Source organism: Sciurus vulgaris (assembly GCF_902686455.1).
Source record: "Sciurus vulgaris genome assembly, chromosome: 14".
In the NCBI taxonomy this organism is placed as follows: domain Eukaryota; kingdom Metazoa; phylum Chordata; class Mammalia; order Rodentia; family Sciuridae; genus Sciurus; species Sciurus vulgaris.
This window is the reverse complement of record NC_136475.1, coordinates 59,120,861-59,138,237: the sequence shown is the minus strand read 5'-3', so window position 1 is coordinate 59,138,237 and position 17,377 is coordinate 59,120,861.

Here is a 17,377-nt window from a genome sequence, read left to right as displayed (position 1 = left end):
GGATTGCTCACTGTCAGGCGTCTATCATCCGTCATTTGCCTGCCTCTCGCCTGTCCATCACCTGCCTTACACTTATCCATCACCCAACACACGAGGTTCACCTCCCGATCAACAGACAGTAGTTAGCAAACTGATCGCTGACCGTCAGTGGAGCACCAGCTGCCTGTTTTTGCCTTGAAGTTCACTGTTACAGTACCTGCAGGTTTGATTACACGTGGCTGCTGCCATTTTGAGAAATAGCCAGGCCCCGTAGGCCCCCTGGCGGACTGACTGAGCCCCGTCTCCAGGATCCCTCAGCCCGACTGATCACTTCCTGCCTCCAGGGCCCTCACATCAACTGACTGCTCCCTGCCACCAGGAAACCCAGACCGACTGACTATGCCCTATCACCAGGACCCCAGACCTGCAGGATCCCACAACCACACCAAACACATCCCACCTCCAGGACCCCTGCCTAACCAACTGCACCCCACCTCCAGGAACTCCAGCTGACCACGCCCACACCCTGAGCTGCAACTCCTCATTTGCCAACATATTTGGAAGCCAGAACGGCATCTTGGATAATCCTGGAAGCCATAGCTCCGATCTTTAGGTGGGGCAAATCCCATCCTGAGACGACTGCTGGAGGCTTGAAGCTCATTGTCAGGTACCTCTCATGCATCAGACTACTGAATCCTGGGAGGTTTCAATACTATATGACTGTTATACTGTAGATTTTCTTTTTTCTCCTTATTGAAAAATTTTGTTTTTATTTCTTTACTTTTCTTGTTCTCTTTTCCTTTTGTTTACCTGTTCCCTCAGAGTCTCTTTCTCCCTTTTTGCATGCGAACAACCAATTTCTTTGGATTATATTCTCACCCTTTCTATTATCTAGAACTTCTGTATATTCTTTTCTTATCCCATTAACAGCTACATCCTACATCCCTCTGCATCCTCTTTATCCTCCATTAGAAACTGCAGACCTTATTGCAAATCTGTTTGTTTTACTGAAGATAATATTTGAACTCATTCTGTTTATTATGACAATATTGTTAATGTCATCATAGGAGCTATTTGGTCAAGGATTGCATACTGTCTTAATTGGGCACTGCTAATGTTGATCTCCCCTTTAAAGAAAAGGTTTAGGAAATCTATAGGGCCACTATAAGCCTATAGGGGGGAATCAGCAATACCCCAGATCTGCAGCACTAGAGGGGAAGATACATGAACAACATGAAAAAACAAGGGAAGAAAATGATCCAAACAAGTCTAGATTCTATATTAATAGAATCCAATGATAGTATGGTAATAGAAATGTCAGAAAAGGACTTCAGATTATACATGATTAAGATGATTCATGAAGCAAAGGATGAGATAAGAGAGCAAATACAGGCAATGATTGATAATACCAATAAGCAGTTGAAAGAGCAAATGCAGGAAGCAAAAGATCATTTCAATGAAGAGATAGAGATTCTCAAAACAAAAACAAACAAACAAACAAAAAAGAAAACCCAGAAATCCTTGAAATGAAGGAAATAATAAACCAAATAAAAAGCTCAATGGAAAGCATTGCCAAAAGACTAGACCACTTGGAAGACAGAACCTCAGACAATGAAGACAAAATATTGAATCTTGAAAATAAAGTTTTCCAAACAGAGAAGATGGTAAGAATTCATGAACAGAATCTCCAAGAACTATGGAACATCATGAAAAGACCAAATTTAAGAATTATCGGGATTGAGGAAGGCACAGAGATGCAAACCAAAGGAATGAACAACCTATTCAATGAAATAATATCAGAAAATTTCCCAAGCCTGAAGAATGAAATGGAAAATCAATTACAAGAGGCATACAGAACACCAAATACACAAAATCACAACAGATCCACACCAAGGCACATTATAATGAAAATGCCTAACATATAAAATAAAGATAAGATTTTGAAGGCTGCAAGAGAAAAGCATCAGATTACATATAGGGGGAAACCAATATGGATATCAGCACACTTCTCAACCCAGACTCTAAAAGCTAGGAGGGCCTGGAACAACATATTTCAAGCTCTGAAAGAACATGGTTGCCAACCAATACCCAGCAAAACTAACCTTCAGATTTGAAGATGAAATAAAATCCTTCCATGATAAACAAAAGTTAAAAGAATTTACAAATAGTAAGCCTGCACTACAGAATATTCTCGACGAAATATTCCATGAGGAGGAAATGAAAAACAACAATGGAGGTCAGCAACAGGAGGAACTACCTTAAAGAAAAATCTACTCAAAGGAGAAACCAAGCCAACTTAAAAACCAAAAATAAGCCCAAATGACTGGGAATACAAATCATATCTCAATAATAACCCTGAACATTAATGTCCTAAACTCATCAATCAAAAGACATAGACTGGCAGAATGGATTAAAAAGAAAGACTCAACAATATGCTGCCTGCAAGAGACTCATCTCATATAAAAGGACATCCACAGACTAAAGGTGAAAGGATGGGAAAAAACCTACCACACACATGGACTCAGTAAAAAAGCAGGGGTTTCCATCCTTATTTCATATAAAGTGGGCTTCAAGCCAAAGTCAGTCAGAAGGGATAAAGAAGGACATTTCATACTGCTTAAGGGAACCATAAATCAGGAAGACATAATGATAGTAAATATTTATGCCCCAAACAATGGTGCATCCCTGTACATCAAACAAATCCTTCTCAATTCCAGGAATCAAATAGACCACAACACAATAATTCTAGGTGACTTTAACACACCGCTGTCACCACTGGATAGATCTTCCAAACAAAACCAACCAAAGAAACCATAGAACTCAATAACACAATCAATAACCTAGACTTAATAGACATATATAGAATATTCCATCCATCAACGAGTGAATTCACTTTCTTCTCAGCAGCACATGGAACCTTCTCGAAAATAGACCATATGTTATGCCACAAAGCAACCCTTAGGAAATGCAAAAAAATAGAAACTGCCTTGTGTTCTATTGGGAAAAAGATCAAAATGGAATGAAAGTAGAAATCAATGACAAAATAAAAAAAACAGAAATTACTCCAACACCTGGAGACTAAATAACATGCTATTGAATGAAACATGGATAACAGAAAATATCAGGGAGGAGATAAAAAAATTCATAGAGGTCAATGAGAACAACAATACAACATATCAAAATCTCTGGGACACTATGAAAGCAGTACTAAGAGGAAAATTCATTGCATGGAGCACAGGCAAGAAAAGAATGAGAAGTCAACAACTAAATGACCTAACATTACAGCTCAAAGCCCTAGAAAAAGAAGAACAGATTAACAGCAAAAGTAGTAGAAGACAGGAAATAATTAAAATCAGACTGAAATCAATGAAATTGAAACAAAAGAAACTATTCAAAAAATTGACAAAACAAAAGGTTGGTTCTTTGAGAAAGTAAACAAAATAGACAAACCCTTAGCCACACTAATAAAGACGAGAGAAAAATCAAATTACTAAAATTTGTGATGAAAAAGGAAATATCACACAGATACCACAGAGATACATAACATATTGAGAAGCTACTTTGAAAATCTGTATTCCAACAAAATAGAAACTACTGAAGACATTGACAAATTTCTAGAGACATATGCTCCTCCTAACTGAACCAGGAGGACATACACAATTTAAACAGATCAATATCAAGCAATGAAATAGAAGAAGCCATTAAAATCTACCATCTAAGAAAAGCCCAGGACCAGATGGATTCTCAGCCGAGTTCTATAAGACCTTCAAAGAAGAACTCATTCCAATACTTCTCAAAGTATTCCAGGAAATAGGAAAGGAGGGTACCCTACCAAACTCATTCTATGAAGCTAATATCACCCTCATACCCAAACCAGGCAGACACATCAAGGAAAGAAAATTTTAGACCAATATTCTTGATGAATATAGATGCAAAGATCCTTAACAAAATACTGGCAAACCGTATCCAAAAACATATTAAGAAAATTGTGCCCCACAATCAAGTGGGGTTCATCCCTGGAATGCAAGAATGGTTTAACATCTGTAAGTCAAAAACATAATCCATCATGTCAATAGACTTAAGGATAAGAATCATATGGTTATTTCGAATGATGCAGAAAAAGCATTTGACAAAATACAACACCCCTTCATGCTCAAAACACTAGAAAAAATAGGGATAGTAGGAACATACCTGAACATTGTAAAGGCTATTTATGCTAAGCCCATGGCCAACATCATTCTTAATGGAGAAAAACTGAAACCATTCCCTTTAAAAATGGGAACAAGACAGGGATGTCTTCTTTCACCACTTCTATTCAACATTGTTCTTGAAATACTAGCCAGAGCTATTAGACAGACTAAAGAAATTAAAGGGATATGAATAGAAGAAGAGGAACTTAAGCTGTCACTATTTGCTGATGACATGATTCTATATTTAGAGGATCCAAAAACCTCCTCCAGAAAACTTCTAGACCTCGTCAATGAATTCAGCAAAATAGCAGGCTATAAAATCAACACACATAAATCTATAAGCATTTTCATACACAAGCGATGAAACATCTGAAAGGAAATTGAGGAAAACAACTCCATTTGCAATAGCCTCAAAAAACATAAAATACTTGGGAATCAATCTAACCAAAGAGGTAAAAGCTGTCTACAATGAAAATTACAAAACATTGAAGAAAGAAATTGAGGAAGACCTTAGAAGAGGGAAAGATCTGCTATGTTCTTGGATAGGCAGAATTAATATTGTCAAAATGGCCATACTACCAAAAGTGCTATACAAATTCAATGCAATTCCAATTAAAATTCCAATGATGTACCTTACAGAAATAGAGCAAGCAATCATGAAATTCATCTGGAAGAATAAGAAACCCAGAATAGCTAAAGTAATCCTTAGCAGGAAGAGTGAAGCACGGGGTATCGCAATACCAGAACTTCAACTATACTACAAAGCAATAGTAACAAAAATGACATGGTATTGATACCAAAATAGGTAGATCGATGGTACAGAATAGAGGAAATGGACACGAACCCAAATAAATACAATTTTCTCATACTAGACAAAGGTGCTAAAAATATGCAATGGAGAAAAGAGCCTTTTCAACAAATGATGCTGGGAAAACTGGAAATCCATATGCAGTAAAATGAAACTAAACCCCTATCTCTCACCCTGTACAAAACTCAACTCAAAATGGATCAAGGATCTAGGAATTAGACCTGAGACCCTTCACCAAATAGAAGAAAAACTAGGCCTGAATCTCCATCATGTTGGCTTAGGACCAGACTTCCTTAACAAGACCCCCATAGTGCAAGAAATAAAAGCAAGAATCAATAAATGGGATAGATTCAAACTAAAAAGTTTTTTCTCAGCACAGGAAACAATCAACAATGTGAAAAGAGAGCCTACAGAGTGTGAAAAAATCTTTTCCACACACACACTTCAGACAGAGCATTCATCTCCCAAGTTTATAAAGAACTTCAAAAATTTTACACCAAAAATACAAAGAACCCAAATAATAAATAGGCTAAGGAAATGGGCAGACACTCCACAGAAGAAGATATATGGATGATCAACAAATATATAAAAAAGTGCTCAGCATCCCTGGTAATTAGAGGAATGCAAATTAAAACCACCCTAAGATTTCATCTAACTCCAATTAGAATGGCTATTATCAAGAACACAAGCAATAATAAGTGTTGGTGTGGATGTGGGGAAAAAGGTACACTCTTACATTGCTGGTGGGGTTGCAAACTGGTACAGCCACTCTGGAAAGCAGTATGGAGATTCCTCAGAGAGCTTGGAATGGACCCACCATTTGACCCAGCTATCCCACTCCTCGGTTTATACACAAAGGACTTAAAATCAGCATACTACAGTGAGGCAGCCACATCAATGTTATAGCAGCTCAATTCACAATAGCTAGATTGTGGAACCAACCTAGATACCCTTCAATTGACAAATGGATAAAGAAACGGTGGTACATATACACAATGGAATATTACTCAGCCATAAAGAAGAATAAAATTATGGCATTTGCTGGTAAGTGGATGAAGTTGGAAAATACCATGCTTAGTTAAATAAGCCAAACCCAAAAAACCAAAGGCCAAATGTTTTCTCTGATAAGTGCATGACAATACATAAGGATGGGGCGGGGCGGGTAGCGGGGCAGGGAAAGAGAAGAATGAAGGAACTTTGGAGGGTGTAGAGGAAAAGGTGATGGGAATGGAAAAACAGTAGAATGAAACAGTATTACCCTATATATATGTTTGATTACATAAATGGTGTGAAACTACATTGTGTACAACCATAGAAATGAAAAGTTGTATTCCATTTGTGTACAATGAATCAAAATGTGTCTGTAAAAATAAAAAATATTTTTAAAAAAAGGAAAAAATATTTTGTCTTAGTTGTAGGTGGACACAATACCTTTATTCATATGTGGTGCTGAGGGTCAAACCCAGGGCTGCATGCATGTGAGGCAAGCGCCCTGCCACTGAGCCACAACCCCAGCCCTGCTGACTCTTTTATACTTGGTGCCGAAGGTCTAACTGGCTGTACCAGCTGGGTCAAGATTCACCCTGCAGTCTCTGTGCATGGCCCAGGGCCCTGCAGAACTCTGGGGGACCCACACATAGTGTGCTGTCTGCCCCTCCATGCCCATTCTGCATCTTCCTTCCTGTGACCTGGTCTGGGCCTGGAGACTGCTTCCCGAAGGCTCCCCTGTCCTTCACCTTTGAATGGGTTCAGCCAAAGTGCTGGGGTGGGGCACATTAATGAAAGAGCAGGAAGGAGGGTTGCCCCCCACCCCTCAGCTCCACACTGGCCTAAGGGCTGACAATGACTGCACTCTACCATTCTTAGCACTAGAGTTGTGTTTCTTCTACCACCTTTGTTTTCTAGGGACCAGCAGAAAGCTGCTCCTTCCATTTTAGGATCTAAGCAGACTTAAGCAGCTGCCCCTAGGATACATGGCTGGTTTTGGATTGGGGTTAGCCTTCTGTCTCTGGTAGAAAATGACTTACTGGAGAATGTCTGAGGAGGGGGCATCCAGGGGTTTACCTGGTCCAACTGGATCCCTCTCAGCCTCTCCACCTTCTTCCTACAGAGGGGACAGGGGGAGAACATTCCATGACAGAAGCAGGTCTGTAACCCCTGCTGGAAGCCCAAGGATGGACAAATTTCACTGAGGCTATCTGCCCTCTTTTCCTCCTGACCTGATGGAATCCCATTAGAGCCACACAGAGAAGTTTTGAAAGGGAAAAGAAAGCCAGGGAAAGGATGGAAAGGAGTGAGAGAGATTCAGCTCCATTCTTTTGCCCTCTCGTTAGGGGCAGTGTGGCAGGAAGAATTCTAAAATATCCCCCATCTTGTGTTATCACCTCCCTTCAATGTTGGTAGAACCTATCAATGTGAGAGAATATCTCTCCTGTACTCCTGTAATTAGATGGCTAATCAAATGTCTTTCTTGGGGGTGGGGGCAGGCTGAGGATTGAACCCAGGTGCACTTTACTACTGAACTACCTCCCCAGCATTTTAAATTTTTTATTTTGAGAAAGGGTCCCACTAAATTGCCCAGGTTAACCTTGAATTTGTGCTTTTCCCGGCCTCAGCCGCCCGAGTCACTAGGATTACAGGTGTGCACCACTGTGCCTGACCAGAATCCTATTCTTTAGGATCAAACTTTAGAGAAAGCTTACTGTTTATATCAGCATGAATGAAACATCTTGTAACAGTGGCCCACTTTATGCTTTGATTGTAGCCTTCGCTGCTCTGCTACTGCAACTTATTTTTTAAATGGACATGTTTCTTTCTCTTCCTCTCTCCCTGCTCCTCCATGATGTCTCCCTATCCCTAATCTCAGGGGAAAGAGGAATCACTTTTCTTCCCCATTTGAGGCAGATTTATCTGTCCCTGAGCACACACCCACCATTCGAACCAAGTAATCCAGACTTCGGGGATGCCACCAGAAGATCTCAGAAATGTCTGTCTCTCAAATTAACAAGTGAATTACAACTCCACACACATGGAACACGTGGACTGTAGCCTTTGAGTCACCTCTTTAAAAGCCTCCTGTTCTGATGGGCAGAATAACAGTCTCTGTGACAGCTGTCCCTGTGTTTCTCCTTTACTAGCAAAGCAGTAAACCTTCTTTTTCCTTTTTCTCAAAATTGTGTCCTCATTATTGGATCGGCAGTGGGGACAAGGACTGAGATTTCAGCAACAAATTTGGCATCCCTGATGGGTCCTGAGAGCAGCCCTGGCTCCAGCTTTCTTGGGCAGGCCTGGCTCTCCAAGGAACCCCACTTCCATGGTTAGGATGCATGGTGCCTTGGGTCGAACCAGAGAAGCTGTTCCTGTGAGTAAAGGGAAGGACTGAGGAATTGCCCCAGCAGTTGCTGAAGCTCCTTTTGCTTCAGGAAACTCCTGCCTTCTCTCCCTGAATGGTACAGGTTGCTCCATATTGGTCTACTTTGAGAAAAAGGAAACAACTCAGAAAAGTTGCAACAATGTTGGCCATTTGATAAGGCCCCTGTGTGCACTCTAAGACCCTTGATTCTACACATCTGGTTCCTCTTTGTGGGAACATCTGGTCCTTCTTTCTGGGGACATCTATAGCACCACTGATGTAGAAGTCAGTTAAGTGGAACTTGAGACCTAGGGATATTTACTCCCTTCTGATCTGTTCTAAGTTCTCATCTGATTGTTGGCTTTGGGCTTGGGAATTCCCTCTCATTGTCTTCTTTGTATCTGTTACCGTCCCTTTTAAGACATGGCCAGTACTGAATTGATCCTACAGTAGTCTCTTGGGAAAGATCTTGACTGCTCAATTTAGAGGTTTCTGTCTGTCAGTCATGGTTTTGGGCCTCCTCTCTGATTGTCTCTGTGTTTTTTGTACAATCCAGCAAATGGAGTTGTCAGAGGTAAAGTAAGTTGAAAAAAGGTCCACCTATAGGTACAAGTCTAAGATAATGTTTTACTGTAATGATCTGGCTTTTAAATAGCTTTCTGGATTATTTTACAATCTTGCAGTTGGAGTTGGTCTGTCAAAGGTAAAGTAAGTGGAAGAAATTTGTATGTGCGCGTCTGCCTGTTTTATAGGTAATTGTCAGCCCTGGTTTCCATAATCCTCTCTTGTCTGGTTTTTTGTTTGTTTTTGTCTATTACTGGCCCTTTAAGATATGGGCCATGCTGCATTGATTTTACTAGTAGTCTCTTGAACAGAGAGATCCTGACTGCATGGGCCACCTATAGGGATAAGCCTGTCTAAGAGAAAGAGTCTGGCCTTTGAATGATTTTTCTGGATTATTATACAATCTTGACATTGAAGTTGGTCTGTTGGGGTAAAGTATATGATAAGATTTTGTAGAGACATTTATGCAGTTGTATGATACGGGGTCTGACCCATCAGGAACTAAGTTGAAGTTGCCAAAAGGCACTATGTCTAGTGTGCAAGGATAGCAGGACACCAGAAGAAAGGGTTAAAAAGATTTCAATCTTTTAAACCCAGTGCTGGGAGTTTCTCAGCCTGGCCCCAGGCAGCCACAGATCATCTCATTGTGGTCAAGGACACCAGTCCTAAACTGGGGTGGAAAAATCCCAGAACAGCTGTCTGCACTGTAGAAAAATGGCCAAAGAGAACCTGGCCTCTGCCTTGCCTTCCAGCCCCTTTTGCTTCTTGGGGTGTGTGTGTGAGTGTGTGTGTGTGTGTGTGTGTGTGTGTGTGTGTGTGTGTGTGTGTGTGAAGGTTGCTGGCTACAAAGGATGTGGCCGTAGTTTTCAGTTTATGACCTGGGGACAGGAATAGTCTCCCCTTTTAAGATCTGACAGGACATGCCATTTGCCCAGGGTATATTCATCACTGGGGCAAAGCAATTCTTGCTATAACAGTATCCCATCAAATTAAATGCCTGGGGAGACTGGCAGAATAAATAACTGCACTCAGAAAAGAAAAAGACAGAAACTAAAGTCAACCTGTGTTTTTTAGGCAGTTTCTGCAAAGGAATCTTCAAGGAAGCCTAAAGAAAAGGTTGTAAAGTGCCTCCTCCATTGCATATCAATATGCCTAGTGTAAGAAAAAGGCCCAAAAGGAGCCTCTGGGGATAATCAACTGTGGGGAACTCACTTAAAGTTGATAGCATTGTGATAATGATGAGAGAGACAGGTCAGGCCCACAAATATCCTGTGCTCCAACCCCTCAAATGCAACCTGGGAGAAAAAAGATTAAGGCACTATTTTTGTATATGGAAGATTGTCCAACCCTCTCCTGGGATGAAATTTTTATGTAAATTAAATGCACAAATAACACTCATAACTATTGTTTCAGAATATAAATTTAAGAAAGGGTCCAAAAGAAGAAAAGATAAAAGAAAGTTATAGGAATGGAAATATTTTAGCATGGAAAATTAGATGGTAAAAGAAATATTTCTTAATGAGAAAGTATTTTGTTTGGTAAAGTAATATTCTTGGACTAAAGCCCAAGATGAAAGAGGACAAAACTAAGGATGTGGAGTTGCAAATGTTTAAGTAAGTTGCAGAAGGCTTGTGGAAAGTAAATCTCAAAAAGTTTATGTGATTATTGTTACTGTATGCTATGGATTCTAAATTGTACTCTAAAAGTTATGAGATTTAAGGCTATCCTTTGATTTTCCTTAACCCATGCAGACCTGTGATTAAACATAATTAAATGCAAAGCTTAGTAGAGCACATTGCCAAGTTGGTGTTCTTCAAACTAAAACTATGTGTAGCAGAAGTGTTGAATTTGTATAAAAATAACAAATTTAGTTGGTATTTTTTCATGTCATTTCATGTTTTATAGCTGAATAAAGTAACCTGTTGTCAATAAGTTATATATACAATTTTGTGTTACTCTTCACACTGGAATTGGAATTTAAATGCATTTTTGGAAGTAAGAAAATAATTTATTTTGAGCCAAGTATGAGTGATAATGGCCAGGAACACAGACTCAAGTTACCCTAAATGACATATTCTACCTTGGAAAAGGTTACATGCACTTTTTTTTTTTTTTTTTTGAGAAAAAGGAAAAAGACAGTTTATTGCTTTTCCAGCAAAGGAGAAACACAGGGGGCTCCTGTCTCAGAGATTGTGATTCTGCCCATCATGGGGAACAGGGATGTTTTAAAGAGGTAATTCAGAGAAAATGAGATGAGGGAGGAGGGATCAGGAAGGAGAAGATCAGGGAAAAGAAGATCAGGAAGGAGAAGTTTAGGGAGAAGTTTGGGGGAAAGGTTGGGAAAAAGAAAAAAACATGTAAGTTTTGAAGTGACAAGGGATATAGTCATAGCATCAAGTGAACCCCTGTTCTATAACCACAATGAAATACCACCTGACATAAGTTAGGCTGTTGTGAAACAAACAACAGATGTTGCCAGGATGTGAAAATAGCAAAACTCTTGTACTCCTTTGGTGGTGTAATAGTGGTCCTCTTCACCTTTTGAATATGTAGCTCTGAGGTTTATTTATTTATTTTTCTTATTAAATTAAAAAAAAATTTACAGACTGCACTTCGATTCATTGTACACAAATGGAATACAATTTTCATTTCTATGGTTGTACACAATGTAGATTCACACCATTCATGTAATCATACATATACATAGGATAACACTGTCTGTTTCATTCTGCTATCTTTCTGTCCCCCACACCTTCCCACCCTATTTTCCTCTACACCATCCAAAGTTCCTTCATTCTTCTCTTCCCCCCGCAACCCCCCTTTATTATATATCGTCATGCACTTATCAGAGAAAACATTTGGCCTTTGGTTTTTTGGGTTTGGCCTATTTCACTTAGCATGATATTTTCCAACTTCATCCACTTACAGACTGCACTTCGATTCATTGTACACAAATGGAATACAACTTTTCATTTCTATGGTTGTACACAATGTAGTTTCACACCATTTATGTAATCAAACATATATATAGGGTAATACTGTTTCATTCTACTGTTTTTCCATTCCCATCACCTTTTCCTCTACACCCTCCAAAGTTCCTTCATTCTTCTCTTTCCCTGCCCCACTACCCGCCCCGCCCCATCCTTATGTATTGTCATGCACTCACTTATCAGAGAAAACATTTGGCCTTTGGTTTTTTGGGTTTGGCTTATTTAACTAAGCATGGTATTTTCCAACTTCATCCACTTACCAGCAAATGCCATAATTTTATTCTTCTTTATGGCTGAGTAATATTCCATTGTGTATATGTACCACCGTTTCTTTATCCATTTGTCAATTGAAGGGTGTCTAGGTTGGTTCCACAATCTAGCTATTGTGAATTGAGCTGCTATAACATTGATGTGGCTGCCTCACTGTAGTATGCTGATTTTAAGTCCTTTGTGTATAAACTGAGGAGTGGGATAGCTGGGTCAAATGGTGGGTCCATTCCAAGCTTTCTGAGGAATCTCCATACTGCTTTCCAGAGTGTCTGCACCAATTTGCAACTCCAATGTATGAGTATGCCTTACATACATTTAAAAAAATATTTATAGTTGTAGATGGACACAGTACCTTCATTTTATTTATTTTAATGTGGTGCTGAGGATTGAACCCAGTGCCTCACACATATGAGGGAATCCCTCCACCCCTCAGCTACAACCCCAGCCCTACATGAACTGTCGTAGTCACAGAAAAAAAGGAAGTCATACATCAATGCTTTTCCTAATGACATTGATAGGGACATCAGGTAGGCAGCTACAGCAGAGCAGGGAAATATCTTCTACAGGTTTTGGGTGTTAATATAATCTTAGCTTCAGAGATGGAGGGGGATAGAGGTCTACTAAGCTTAGTGAGACTTTTCAAAAAGTTTGTCCATTAGTTACTAGACTGTTAGGTCAGATACAGAAGTTAAAGTAAATGGCTTATTAATGGGCCTAAAATAGACAAAGCAAGATAATTTTGGCTCTCAACCTACAATATTCTGTCTCTATAATCTTGATGTTGTGATCAGCAAAAGTTAAGCGGGTTATAGGATCTTTAATACAGACGCAGCTTCTATAGAGAACTTCAGTTTACATATGCATAAATTAAAAGAAAAAATATGGCCCACACCTATAGTCCCAGCACTTGGGAGGCAAAGGTAGGAGTAGCTGAGGAGTTTGAGACCAGCCTAGGCAACATAGAAGGTCCCTTTCTCAAAATAAAAGAGCAAAAACTAAAATGCCTTTATTCTAAAAAAAATTTTTTTTTTTTTTTTGTGGTGCTGGGGATTGAACCCAGGGCCTTGTGCATGCAAGACAAGCACTCTACCAACTGAGCTATACCCCAGCAGGTTTTTGCTTTTTGTAAGATTTTTTCTAGTTGTAGACACCATACTTTTAATTAATCAATTAATTAATTAATTAATTTCTATGTGGTGCTGAGGATGGAACCCAGTGCCTCACATGTGGTAGGCAAGTGCTCTACCACTGAGCCACAACCCCAACCCTATTTCATTCTTCTAAAATTTTTATTTTATGGTTCTAGGAAGTTTTGATGGCCTCACATCCAGAAGTTCCTAAAATTTAGTCAGATAATGGAAGCTTTGAGAAAAGGCTTAATTCTGAATCTGTTGAAGTCTCAAATGTCATTATTTTAAAATAACCTTCATACCAGTACTAGCAGATATGTGATTTATTGTGTGGAGAGCAGGTTGTGCCCTGTTCTAACTCCATGATGAATAGAATAGTAGTTTTCAGGCTGTGCCTAACCCTGAATTGCTTCATTTTATAAAGAAGTGGTTTGCCATAATCTACTCCTTTTTTTGTTTTTTTTTTTCTCCCAGTACTTGGGACTGAACTTAGGACTGAACTCAGGGTCACTCTACCCCTCGGGGTCACTCTACCCATTGAACAACACCTCCAGCCCTTTTTAATTTTTTTTTTTTTTTTTTTTTTTTTTTTTTTGGAGACAGTTTTGTTAAGTTGTTGAGACTGGCCTTGAAGTTGCGATTCTCCTATCTCAGCCTCCCATGGATATTGTTATTCTTCTTTTTTTTTTTTTTTTTTTGGTACCAGGGATTGAACCCAGGAGCCCTTAACCACTGCACCATAACCCCAGCCCTTTTAAAAAATATTTTATTTAGAGACAGGATTTCATTGAGTTGCTTAGGGTCTCGCTAAGTTGCCAAGGTTGGCTTTGAACTCGAGAACCTCCTACCTCAGCCTCCCAAGGTGCTGGGATTACAGGTGTGCGCCACCGTTTCCAGCTTGTTATTCAATAAATTCTGACAGTGTGGAAAGCGTAAGCAAAAATAACCAACACAGTTTCAGGACCATCATGAAAACACAAATAACTGGGACGGAAATAGTCCTCAAACAGATCAGCAAGCTTTCCTTTGTTCTACGGTGGAGTCAATCAATCAGGCACTGGGGGGGGGGGGGGGGCACCCATTTTCTTGGTAGGAAAATGGAAAATGGTTGCAGAGTTTTATAGTTTACGAGAGTGAATTAATCATTGGAGGCTGAAGCAGGAAAAGAGTTGTAAAAAGTCCAGAACTCGTTGTTACTGGGAAAAGCTCAGAACTCGTGTTCACTGCTTATCTTCTTCCTCTGGGACCCATTGTTTCCCAGAGCTTCACTATTTGCTCTTCTTCCAGGACTCATCAGCAATGGGAAAGGGTAAAAGTCCAGGGCCAGTGTTTCAGTGTCCACCTCCTCCTCCCTTCAGGACCCATTATGGTTAGGATGGCATGAATGTTTGCTTTTGGTGGAGGTGCTGGGGATGAACCCTGAAAGTGATGAAAGTTTGCTTTTTCCCAGTAACAATGGGAAAAGGATTTATTGGGAGAGAATTAATGATTGCCTTCCTCTTCCCTCTTCCTCCAAGTCAAACAGTTTTGGGGGGCTATCATTTTCCATATCTTTCAGAAAGACACATTTGGTCTATGTTAATGACATAGCTCACTCATGACCTACTGGCTTAGTTTTAACTGTTGGTGAAATTTGTGGGAAGCCTCTAACTTACAAAATTTGGCCCAAATGTATTATCTTCCAAGATACTGAAAAAATAATTAAGAAGTAAAATTGCCCAAATTCGGTGAACTGTGTTCAGAGCTCAGGTCTCTATCTACACTAAAACACAGGCTCTGAAGCTGTCCCATAATCAGTTCATCTCCTGAGCTTACAGCCCTCTAATAACACAAAAAAAATAATATTCTAAATTGAACCAAAAGGAATTAAAATTTTGTGCTTTATAAAAAAAAATCAAGTTTTTGGTGGACATGTTGGCACATGCCTGTAATCCCAGTTACTCAGGAGGCTGAGGCAGGAGGATCACAAGTTGGAGGCCAGCATCAGCAATTTAGCAAGACCCCGTTTGGAAGAAAGAAAGAGAGAGGGAGAGGGAGGGAGAGAAAGAGAAAGGGGAGTAACTCAGTAAAAGAGTGCTTGCCCAGCATGTGTGAGGCTGGGGGTTTAATCCTCAGCATGGAGAAGAAAAAAAAAAATCCCCCACTTGTCTTGGGCAAATTATTTGGCCCATCTATTCATGACTAAGTTCCTTTATCCATAAAATGCAACTATAATATATGGGTCTGTAAAGATAGAAAGAGCCCGCACCTGTGTAAAAACAATTACGAGGCTCTTCCCTAACTGCCCTCAACCCCTCATAAAAGCTGCAAAGAATCTTCACCTCTTATCTGTAAAGGCCAGGTGGCTGACCTAAAAGCACACTTTGCTGGCACAAAAGCAAACTTAAAGATAATGATAACCCTCCTCTTGGAGGTCAGGGTGACCCAGAACTTAAAATAACATTGTATACGATTTTATATGTTAACCAATTAAAAACACTGTAAAACTGTTTGCCTTTCATTATAAAAAGCCTGCTGAACCAGGGCTCGGGGCCTTTTAGCCACCAGGTACCGAGAGCGCAGAGGACCAGGCCTGAGCTTGCTAATAAATGACTCTTTGTTGCTTGCATTGATCGTGGTCTCTGGTGGTCTTTGTGGGGTCTCGAGCCGCTGGGCACAACAGGTCAACAATCTCTTAAGTGCTATTCTAAAACCCAACAGGTTTTTTTTTTTTGTTTTTTGTACTGGGGATTTAACCCAGGTATGCTTTACACTGAGCCACGACCCTAGTCCTTTTTATTTTGAGACATTCTATTGTAATTGCTTAGGGGTCTGGCTAAATTGCTGAGGCTGATCTGGAACTTGTGATCCTCCTGTCTGGCCTTCTGAGTCGCTGGGGTTACAGACCAGTGCCAACATAATCCACTACCAATTTCCTTCTTGAATTTGAATAGAAACCTTCTTACTATTCTAAAATCTTAAAAATCCTGCTTTCTAAAACACACCTAGGTAAAAGGGCTCAGATAAGGGACTATGATCCTGAAGTATCTACCTCATGGATTGAGAGAATGAAAGTAGTTACTATACATAAAATACTTGACTTAGTGATAGACGAAGGGAAGCTTTGTATAGTGCAGGTTTCTATCATGAACATGCAAGAGTCCTATCACTTAAAATTCACTGAGCACTTACCAAGTGCCTACTATGTGCAACATCTTGAGAATGATAATATGAACGGAAGACGGGTAAAACCTTGACTAAATTCTGCCCTCCCGTGCCACCGGGTTGCTTGGCGGAAGTGCTCACTGGCAGGAGTTCAAGGAGGTCCCTCCAAAGAAGAGAATGGTATCTCAACTCAATTCTACTTGGTGGGTTCTTGACTTTTCCCATATAAAAGAATTCCAGGACACATAAAACGCAAGGCACAAGCAAATATTTATTTAAACAACTGTACATACATCCCGAAGGCCAAGTGTGGCACCCCTCACTTATCTGAGTGACACAGGGTTAGGCTCTGGTTATGTTTCCTGGGAAGAAATGTTTTCCAGGTTTTCAGGCATGCTTCTTTGAAAAATCAAATCCCATGAGACTGTTTCTTTTTGGTTATGCAGTCTAGCCATAAGTCATTTGTGGGCACACTGTGTTGTCTTTAAATTTGGTGACATTTAAATTATGTTTTTGGGGCCGGGGTAAGCTCTGTGGTACAGCACTTGCTTAGCATGCATGAGGCCCTGGGTTCAATTCCCAGTACCAAAAATAAATTGTTTTTGTTCCAGCTGATACACTACAAGCACAGGCTGGAGGTTTTATTCATATAACTAAAGGCACAAGCATGAATGGTGAGTCCCAATAGATCCGGGCCTCCAACCACTAAGGGTCTCTTTTTTTTCCCTCTCCCAGAAAGTCCCCCTAATCTTAGTTCCACCTCTGGATTTCTTGCAAGCGCCGGAAAACAGTTCTGCGGCAGAGCCCCTTCCGGCCGCCCCCCTTTACTTTGCATCCCAACGGGCTCTTGCACCCCAGGTGCAAGCTACAGCAACTCTCGCGCGGGCCCACTTCTGTTCCAGAAAAGGACGTCCTTCCGGAGGCCCTATCTGGCAGCCACCGGCCAATTG